This window comes from Chiloscyllium plagiosum, unplaced genomic scaffold (assembly GCF_037043375.1).
Source record: "Chiloscyllium plagiosum isolate Xiang-an unplaced genomic scaffold, Cpla_swu_hap1 HiC_scaffold_25, whole genome shotgun sequence".
NCBI classification, from domain to species: Eukaryota; Metazoa; Chordata; class Chondrichthyes; order Orectolobiformes; family Hemiscylliidae; genus Chiloscyllium; species Chiloscyllium plagiosum.
This window is the reverse complement of record NW_028270163.1, coordinates 55762974-55773048: the sequence shown is the minus strand read 5'-3', so window position 1 is coordinate 55773048 and position 10075 is coordinate 55762974.

Here is a 10075-nt window from a genome sequence, read left to right as displayed (position 1 = left end):
GTTTGTGTAACAGGATCAGGTCGCTGTGTCTGTAACAGAGTCGGGTCACTGTGTCTGTAACAGGGTCGGGACTCTGTGTATGTAAAAGGGTCGGGACGCTGTGTGTGTAAAAGGGTCGGGTCACTGTGTCTGTAATAGGGTCAGGTCGCTGTGTCTGTAACAGGGTCCGGTCGCTGTGTGTGTAAAAGGGTCGGGTTGCTGTGTCTGTAACAAGGTCAGGTCGCTGTGTCAGTAACAGGGTTGGTTCGCTGTGTCTGTAATAGGGTCGGGTTGCTGTGTCAGTAACAGGGTCAGGTCGCTGTGTCAGTAACAGGGTCAGGTTGCTGTGTCAGTAACAGGGTCAGGTCAATGTGTCTGTAACAGGGTCAGGTTGCTGTGTCTGTAACAGGGTCATGTCGCTGTGTCTGTAACAGGGTTGGGTCGCTGTGTCTGTAACAGGATCAGGTCACTGTGTCAGTAACAGGGTGAGGTTGCTGTGTCAGTATAGCGTCAGGTCGCTGTGTCAGTAACAGGTTTGGTTCGCTGTGTCTGTAACAGTGTCAGGTCACTGTGTCTGTAACAGGGTCGGGTTGCTGTGTCTGTAACAGTGTCAGGTCGGCTGCGTCTATAACAGGGTCAGGTCACTGTGTCTGTAACAGGTAAAAACAATGACTGCAGATGCTGGAAACCAGAGTCTAGATTAGAGTGGTGCTGGAAAGGCACAGCAGTTCAGGCAGCATCCGAGGAGCAGGAAAAACAATGTTTCGGGCTCAAGCCCAGGTCACTGTGTCAGGAACAGGGTCAGCTTGCTGTGTCTGTAACAGGGTCAGGTTGCTGTGTCAGTAACAGGGTTTGGTTGCTGTGTCTGTAACAGGGTCAGTTCACTGTGTCTGTATCAGGGTCAGTTCACTGTGTCTGTAACAGGGTCGGGTTGCTGTGTCTGTAACAGGGTCAGTTCACTGTGTCTGTATCAGGGTCAGGTCACTGTGTCTGTAACAGGGTCGAGTTGCTGTGTCTGTAACAGGGTCAGTTCACTGTGACAGTAACAGGGTCGGGTCACTGTGTCAGTAACAGGGTCAGGTCGCTGTGTCTGTAACAGGGTCAGGTCGCTGTGTCAGGAACAGGGTCAGGTCGCTGTGTCTGTAATGGGGTCAGGTCGCTGTGTCAGGAACAGGGTCAGGTTGCTGTGTCTGTAACAGGGTCAGGTCGCTGTGTCTGTAACAGGGTCGGGTTGCTGTGTCAGGAACAGGGTCAGGTTGCTGTGTCAGTAACAGGGTTGGTTCGCTGTATCTGTAATAGGGTCGGGTTGCTGTGTCAGTAACAGGGTCAGGTCGCTGTGTCAGGAACAGGGTCAGGTCGCTGTGTCTGTAACAGGGTCAGGTCGCTGTGTCTGTCATGGGGTCAGGTCGCTGTGTCAGGAACAGGGTCAGGTTGCTGTGTTTGACAATGTGTGTAATGTACAGTAGCCAGTTTGAGACAGTTATGCAGATGGTCTTGAAAGTCATTGCCCTCAGGCTGAAACAGCTGCAGCTGCTTCGATGGTTAGAACAGATGGATTTTCATGGCTAAATCGATATCAACAAGTTCTGGATCGCCTGAAAAACATTCTCTTGATGTGGGGTCCAACACAATCTTCTTGAGTAGTTGTCTCAATGTTTCTGTAGTGATTAGCAAGTGAGTCAAACATTTCAACAATTGGTTTACCATCTCTAAGAATCTTTGGAGATCTGGACTGACTTTAGAGTGGGAAACCCGGTACTGTTTTAGATGCCTGATCATCCACTAATGAAGTAATTAGATTCACACTCATCATTAACTTTAATTAATTTAATTAAGCTAATGCTTGAATGCAATTAGAGACTTTGTACTCACTCTGATCCTGCCTTTCAACCTTTTGCCCCATGCATTGTATCACATACTGGCAGGGTGGTTCAAAAGGTGTTTGGCACACTTGCTTCGTAGCTCAGTCCTTTGAGTATAGGAGTTGGGATGTTATATTGAGGTTGTACAGGGCTCTTCTGCAGCACTGTGCCCACTTCTGGTTGCCCTGTTATTGGAAGGATATGATTAAGTTGGAGGGGGTTCAAAGGGATTCACCAGGATGTTGTTGGGTATGGAAGATTTGAATTATAAAGAAAGGTCATTAGAGTGTGGAAGGTTGAGAGGTGGCCTGACAGAAGGTTAGAAAATATTGAGAGGTATAGGTAAAGTTAACAGTAGTTGCCGTTTCCCTAAAATGGGGGATTTCAAGACTAGGGGGGTACATTTTTAAGGTGGGAGGAGAGAGATTTAAAAAAGAGGCCAACATTTTACACAGAGGGTAGTCTGTGTGTGGACTGAACTTTGTGAGGAAGTGGTGGATGTGGGTACAATGACAACATTTAAAAAACATTTGGACATACACATGAATAGAAAAGGTTTGGAGGGCTATGGGCCGGGAGCAGGCAGATGAGACCAGTTTAGTTTGGGATTATGTTCAGTATGGGCTGGTTGGACCAAAGGGTCTATTTCTGTGCTGTATGACTTTACAACTATGATTCTGTGTGGCAAAGAGTTTGTGAATTATTGGATATAATTTTGTGTAAAAATCTCTGGGGAAGAGGTCAAAAGCAATTGCTAAACTACTGAAACTAACTTGCTCAAAATGGAATTATTAATGTATTAAGCAATCTTCATTGCTTGTCAAATGACACCTGCCAGAATCCACTATTTGCAATGAACTTTATAAACACTCTACCTTTGGAGAGTTTAAATAAAATCTTGACTTCACATAGGGTGGATCTCTCTCAACATCCCCTTATTAACCTGCTAAGGTCAACATTAGCTCACAGAGTATCATGAGGCTTGGCTACAGCAACTTTACCAGAGTACCAGTCAGCTGGGTTCATGAGCTGGAAATAATGCCCATTCATGTAAACTCTGTACGTTACTGCTCAATTCACTTTATGAAGGGATGTGGAATCTTCCTGGGGTTATAGAGACATAAGGCTTTAGTGTGTTTCTTCATTATAATGCTGTATTCGGTATTTAAGTCCACTTTGTCAATAATTTTGGATATTCCTGTTCCTCAGCTTCTGCTTTTGAGCTGTTTGACCTTTTACCTTTTCAGGGGGAAGAGTGAGAGTTTTTGATTGTGAAGGGTGTCCTGGTGGCTCAGTGGTTAGCACTGCTACCTCCAGCACTAGGGGCCCGTGTTGTTTTCAGCCTCGGGTGATTGTATCGAATTTGCACATTCTTCCTGTGTCTGTGTGAGTTTCCTCCAGGTGCTCTGGTTTCCTCCCACGGTTCACAGATATGCAGATTAGGTGGATTGGCCACAGGAAATGTAGGAGTTCTGGGGATAGCATTGGAGGATAGGTCTTTTCGGGTTGCTCTTTGGAGGGTCATTGTGGAGTCAATGGGCCCAATGGGAGAAAGTGAGGACTGCAGATGCTGGAGATCAAAGCTGAAAATGTGTTGCTGGAAAAGTGCAGCAGGTCAGGCAACATCCAAGGAGCAGGAGAATCAATGTTTCGGGCATAAGCCCATTCTTCAGGAATGGGCCCAATGGCCTACTTCCACACTGTAGGGATTCTGTCATCATATTTGGGTTTTCCATTATTTGGCATCCTGTACATTAGAGTGTTGGATATACTGTACAGTTAATCTGGAGTGCTAGGCCTCTAGGACCACGTGGCTGCAGCTGTGGTGTTTTCTTAACCGTGGGGCTTGTTATTTGATAATATAGTGACACTTATCCCAGTGCCTAACTTGAAATTCATGAGATGACCATTGTCATAAACTTCAGCTTGCCAAAATGTAAGATATGGATCATCTATTTTCCTTAGGACTTCTTTAGGTTTTTTTTGTGTGTTGTAGATGTTTGTGTCTCATAAACCTCTTTATGTGGTGTAATAACTCAGGAACCCTGACTGGAGAGGAACACTGTCTATTGTTGAACACCAAAACAGAACCACTACTCGTGGTGTACATGAGCCAGTCCCAACCCAGGACAGGCTGTTCTGCAGACCCATCCTTGGCTCTGCTTTATTTTACTTCACAAATTGTTCTTACACAAAAACCAAACAGATATTTTTTCGTCACCAAATCAGTGTGACTTTTTTTTAAAACTACTACCAGTAAAATGCCTGTGCAGCCAATTGGATATTTCCATGCAAAGCCCATTATGGGGGAATGCAAACCATTAAACATGAGGGAGGATAGGGACAGAGGGAAGGAACTAAATCAAAATGGTTTTGGGAGGAAATAAGGGAACTCCTACTCAACCATGTCCACGAGGAGATTAATTGGTGTTCCCAGGGGGTTATCACATATGGGGTAGCTATTTGAATTCGTGTTTTGAACTCAGGATATTTTCTGAAAGTGATATAGAGTCATAGAGATGTACAGCACGGAAACAGACCCTTCGGTCCAACTCGACCATGATGACCAGATATCCCAACCCAATCTAGTCCCGCCTGCCAGCACCCGGCCCATATCCCCTTCCTGTTCATATATTCATCCAGATGCCTTTTAAATGTTGTAATTGTACCAGCCTTCTCCACTACCTCTGGCAGCTCATTCCATACACGTACCACCCTCTGAGTGAGAAATGTTGTCTCTTAGGTCTCTTTTATATCTTTCCCCTCTCACCCTAAACCTATGCCCTCTAGTTTTGGACCCCCCCACCCCAGGGAAGAGACTTTGTCTATTTACCCTATCCATGCCCCTCATGATTTTATAAACCTCTATAGGGCAACCCCTCCGCCTCTAACGCTCCAGGGAAAACAGCCCCAGTCTGTTCAGCCTCTCCCTGTAGCTCAAATCCTCCAACCCTGGCAACATCCTTGAAGGCAATGCCTAGTGGTATTATTGCTGGACTGTTAATCCAGGGTTCAAATTCCCCTCCCACAGCAGACGGTGGAATTTGAAAATCTGGAATTAAGAATTTAATGATGACCATGAATCCATTGTTGATTGTTGGGAAAAAACCCATCAGGGTCACTAACATCCTTTAGGGAAGGAAACTGCCGTCCTTACCTGGTCTGGCCTAAATGTGACTCCAGACGCACAGCAACATGGTTAACTCTTAACTGCCCTCTGGGCAATCAGGGATGGGCAATAACTGCTGGCCTAGCCAGTGGTATACCCATCCCATTAATGAATGAAAAAATTGCATGAGGACACCCAGATCCCTCTGCTCTTACATTTTCATTGCAACTTACTTTCCCACCTGTTTTAGTGTCAAAGGAAAATGTGACTATAATATCTTCTCTCCATTCATCCATGTCATTAATATAGATTATAAATAGCTGGGGGACCTATAGCACTCCAAGCTACATCTTTCCAATTAGAAAACCCCCCCATTTATCCTAATTGCCTGTTTCCTGTTAGTTAGCTTAATAATGGATTCTTTAATTCTTCCTTAATAATAGATTCCACCAATTTCACACCAACCGACATTAACCTAATTGGTCGATAGTTTGGCTTCACTCACCATCTGAATGGTTTTCTCCAAGTTCATTATAATAAACCTGACAAAAACGTATCTGCAAATCCTATCTCCACAAATTCTGACTCGAAATCACCATAGTGACATTTCATCATTCAATCTATTGGGATTATCAATGGATTCCTCTGAGGCTGAACTCTTGTTTTTTTCAAGAATTTATTTAGTTTAGAGGTTGAAATAATTCTCAATTTTTTTTCAGTATCTCTTCAAAAAAAAACCTGATGCAACATTTGCCCCTTGGTGAACTATAATGTCATCAGCTATGTTCTAATATGTTCAGAAGCTTATTTATTTGTTCAGCTTCTGATTTAGTATCTAAGTTGGAAGCTATTCTTATCTCAGAAATACATTACACCAAGATGTTCTATTTGACCCATCTCTGAAATTGATTCATCCTGGTAATATTATTATTTCTGATGCTTAGTTTTCCTAATGTGATTTCATACCTTGCTTTCTTAAAATACTTCATTTCATAATAATTTTCCCATGCTTTGGGGATAAAATGGAGGATTCCAACTTTTTGCAAATAAAAAGAGGGATCCTCGCTTTGTGGGTAAAATGGAGGATTCCTACCTTTCTCATTTGCAGCTTTATTAATTGGTTCCCACTTTAATCATGGTTTTACTGAGTAATTTCCACTCCTAAATAAATACTTCCTGACATGATAAAAGATCCAATGAGGTATCCTTCGTCGCTTTTCCAGCCTGCATTACTGAGCCATTTCAACATTTTCCCCTGGGCTAACAGGGAATTCTGACTATTTACTCAGGGTACTTCTGGTTTCTATTCACTCACTGCTGAACTCTGACTCAGGATCACCCTGCTTCAGGGTCACGCTTTCTCAATCTCCAGGACTTTGCTAACTCTTCCATTACAATGCCAGGTCTGAAAGGCTTTCCCCACCTCATTGAAATTGCCATCCTGTTGAGAATAGCCACGAGCAGTTCCTGTGTACCTTCTTCAGTCTTCAGCTCTTCCCTGCTGCACACCATGTCGAATCAGCAGTCAAACTGAATCTGCACTGCAGCTGACCAACGTTGTGTAGGTCACCAGTTCTTAGTGGCCCCCTATGGCAGCTACTGCTTGGGATGAAGGTTCCTGCCACCATCCCCTTTTCATGTAGGGACCAAAAGAACCTGTTAGGTGTAATGTCGGAGAGGAAACCACCTTCTGGTCTAAACAGGAGAGTCACCTTTGTGTTAACTGAGAGAGAGTTATTGCGTGTTAATAAGTTGCGACGGGCTCCATGGATATGGCAGACATTGTCACGGAGGCTTTGAGGAGGATCTGATCTCAGGCCTCGTCCCTTTGAAACGCTGGACTGGTGTGCCCCACAAAGTCATATGGCATCTTCATTTGAAAGGATTAACTCTTTCAAATTTTCATATAATACCAAGTGGTCCAGCATTGGAGGAGGCTACAGAGATGGAGAGAGGTGAGGCCAAGAGCAATCTGAAACACCGATCGGAATTTGAGTCAAGGCATTGCCCAGGCTGTTGGCCCAATTGGTGACTCATGCACAGAGAGAACAGGATAGTTGTAGAATGTTAACTGTGAAAAACCATTCGTCAAAACACGGAGACATATGTGCTACCCAGCCCCGACAAATTAAACATGGCACTGAGTATGTGTCAGGCTCCCTCACTGAGTATGTGTCAGGCTGAGGCTGGTAGATGTTAGATTGAAGGGTGCGAGATACAGCAGGAAAATAGGGTTAAAGCTGATGATCTGCCATGATGGGGCAGCACAGTGGCTCAGTGGTTAGCACTGCTGCCTCACAGCATCCGGGGACCTGGGTTCAATTCCAGCCTCAGGTGACTGCCTGTGTGGAGTTGGCACATTCTCCCCGTGTCTGGGTGGGTTTCCTCCCTAAATTCCCATGTAGTCTAGGTGGATTAGCCATGGGAAATGCAGGGTTGGGGGACAGGGTAGGGGAGTGGTCTGGGAAGGATGCTCTGCAGAGGGTTGGTGCAGACTTGCTGGGCTGAATAGCCTGTTTCCACACTGTTGGGATTCTATGATGATGTAACTGAGTGATGGTAGAGGTTTGAGGGTCTGAAATGGGTTACTCCTGTCTCTTACGTTGTTAGGTGCCTGGACTGAGTGCTGAGGAGAGTTGATATTTTATAAACAGTGGATTATATTCTGAAACATGTTCAGGCTGCAGTTCTGTAATACATTGATACAAATGTGCAGCACAATGCACAATATTCTTACATCCAAAAACAACAACAATCATCCCAAATGTTGCAGGACAGGAAGCTCCATAGACAAATTATCACAAATAACCTTATAGTCCAATCGAGGGTGAATGTACTTCGTGTGTCTCATCTCAGATTCATGATCACTTGCGTGATTTCTCTGGAGTTTGTGCTCGGAATAAAATACTCAATCATTCGAGATACTCAGATATATCAATATCCCACTGGTATGGTTTATTTGTTGGTTAGTTACAGAGTAAACTTACTCTGCACTGCCGCAAAAGGTGTTCAATCCTAACATCAGAGCAACTGGTTCCAGTGCAAGGTTGACATTTCTGATGCCATCCCTCCAATGCCCTCCATAACCGAGAGAACTGTAGGTGCCCAACTCGGGTGTATTGTTTTTGAGCCTGTTCTGTGATCAGCAAAGAGCTTTCACATTAGATTGCTCCCAGGCCAATGGTAAAACGATATTTAGATACTCTCTGTCTGGGCTGAACTTGAACTTGCATTGAGGGAGTGAAAATCCCTCACATGGACCCTAAGGATGAGGTTTCTAAATTCTTGGAAGAGCAGGGTCGGATTAGAACAAGTCAACATGGATTTAGTAAGGGGAGGTCGTGCCTGACAAACTTGTTAGAATTCTTTGAAGAGGGGACAAGTAGGTTAGACCAGGGAAACCCAGTGGATGTTATCTACCTAGACTTCCAAAAGGTCTTTGATAAGGTGCCACACGGGAGGCTGCTGAGCAAGGTGAGGGCCCAAGGTGTTCGAGGTGAGCTACTGGTATGGATTGAGGATTGGCTGTCTGACAGAAGGCAGAGAGTTGGGATAAAACGTTCTTTTTCAGAATGGCAGCCGGTGACAAGCGGTGTCCCGCAGGGTTCAGTGTTGGGGCCGCAGCTGTTCACGTTATATATTAATGATCTGGATGAAGGGACTAGGGGCATTCTAGCGAAGTTTGCCGATGATACAAAGTTAGGTGGACAGGCAGGTAGTACTGAGGAAGTGGGGAGGCTGCAGAAGGATCTAGACAGTTTGGGAGAGTGGTCCAGGAAATGGCTGATGGAATTCAATGTGAGCAAATGCGAAGTCTTGCACTTTGGAAAAAAGAATACAAGCATGGACTACTTTCTAAACGGTGAGAAAATTCGTAAAGCCAAAGTACAGAGGGATCTGGGAGTGCTAGTCTAGGATTCTCTAAAGGTAAACATGCAGGTTGAGTCCGTGATTAAGAAAGCAAATGCAATGTTGTCAATTATCTCAAGAGGGTTGGAATATAAAAGCACCGTTGTGCTACTGAGACTTTATAAAGCTCTGGTTAGGCCCCATTTGGAGTACTGTGTCCAGTTTTGGTCCCCACACCTCAGGAAGGACATACTGGCACTGGAGCGTGTCCAGCGGAGATTCACACGGATGATCCCTGGAGTGGTAGGTCTAACATACAAGGAATGGCTGAGGATCCTGGGATTGTACTCTTTGGAGTTTAGAAGATTAGGGGAGATCTAATATAAACTTACAAGATAATACATGGCTTGGAGAGGGTGGACGCTAGGAAATTGTTTCCGTTAGGCGAGGAAACTAGGACCCGTGGACACAGCCTTAGAATTAGAGGGGGTAAATTCAGAACAGAAATGCGGAGACATTTCTTCAGCCAGAGAGTGGTGGGCCTGTGGAATTCATTGCCGCAGAGTGCAGTGGAGGCTGGGACGCTAAATGTCTTCAAGGCAGAAGTTGATAAATTCTTGATGCCACAAGGAATTAAGGGCTACGGGGAGAATGCGGATAAGTGGAGTTGAAATGCCCATCAGCCATGATTGAATGGCCGAGTGGACGTGATGGGCCGAATGGCCTTACTTCCGCTCCTATGTCTTATGGTCTTATATCAAACCAAAGGATTAAACTTTAAGGTGGTATAACGTGCACCTTTCTTTGCAGGTAACGTGTGAGAGCTCAGTGTAGAGTCCTGACTCAGTTCCGCTCCTGTGTCAAGCCAGATATCAGTTAGAGTCCAGGCTATGACAGTTATAACATAATGATGACAAAGTGATTATGGCACAGGGACAGGTCCCTGCAGAATGACTGTGATCTCTCCCTTCCTGATCTAGAGGACTGGGAGAACCAGCCACAGCTCCCAGCGCCCTCTGCTGGAAACACAGGTGCAGGCCATCACCTGTGATGCCCTCGTGTTCAAATAGCCTGACCCACAAGTGCAAACACGAGGGGTGGCTACTTGGATGAGGAACAGCGAGACACACAGGACTGTCCTCAGGCTGGGAGCAGCACCTTTAGGAGTAGGTTGGAAGAAAATATGAATTTTAAGAAAATCCTGAGCATCAGTGAATTCTGTAGATTATAAAAAGCAGCGACTTGCACACTGGCCTAATTTAAACAGGAAGCAGTG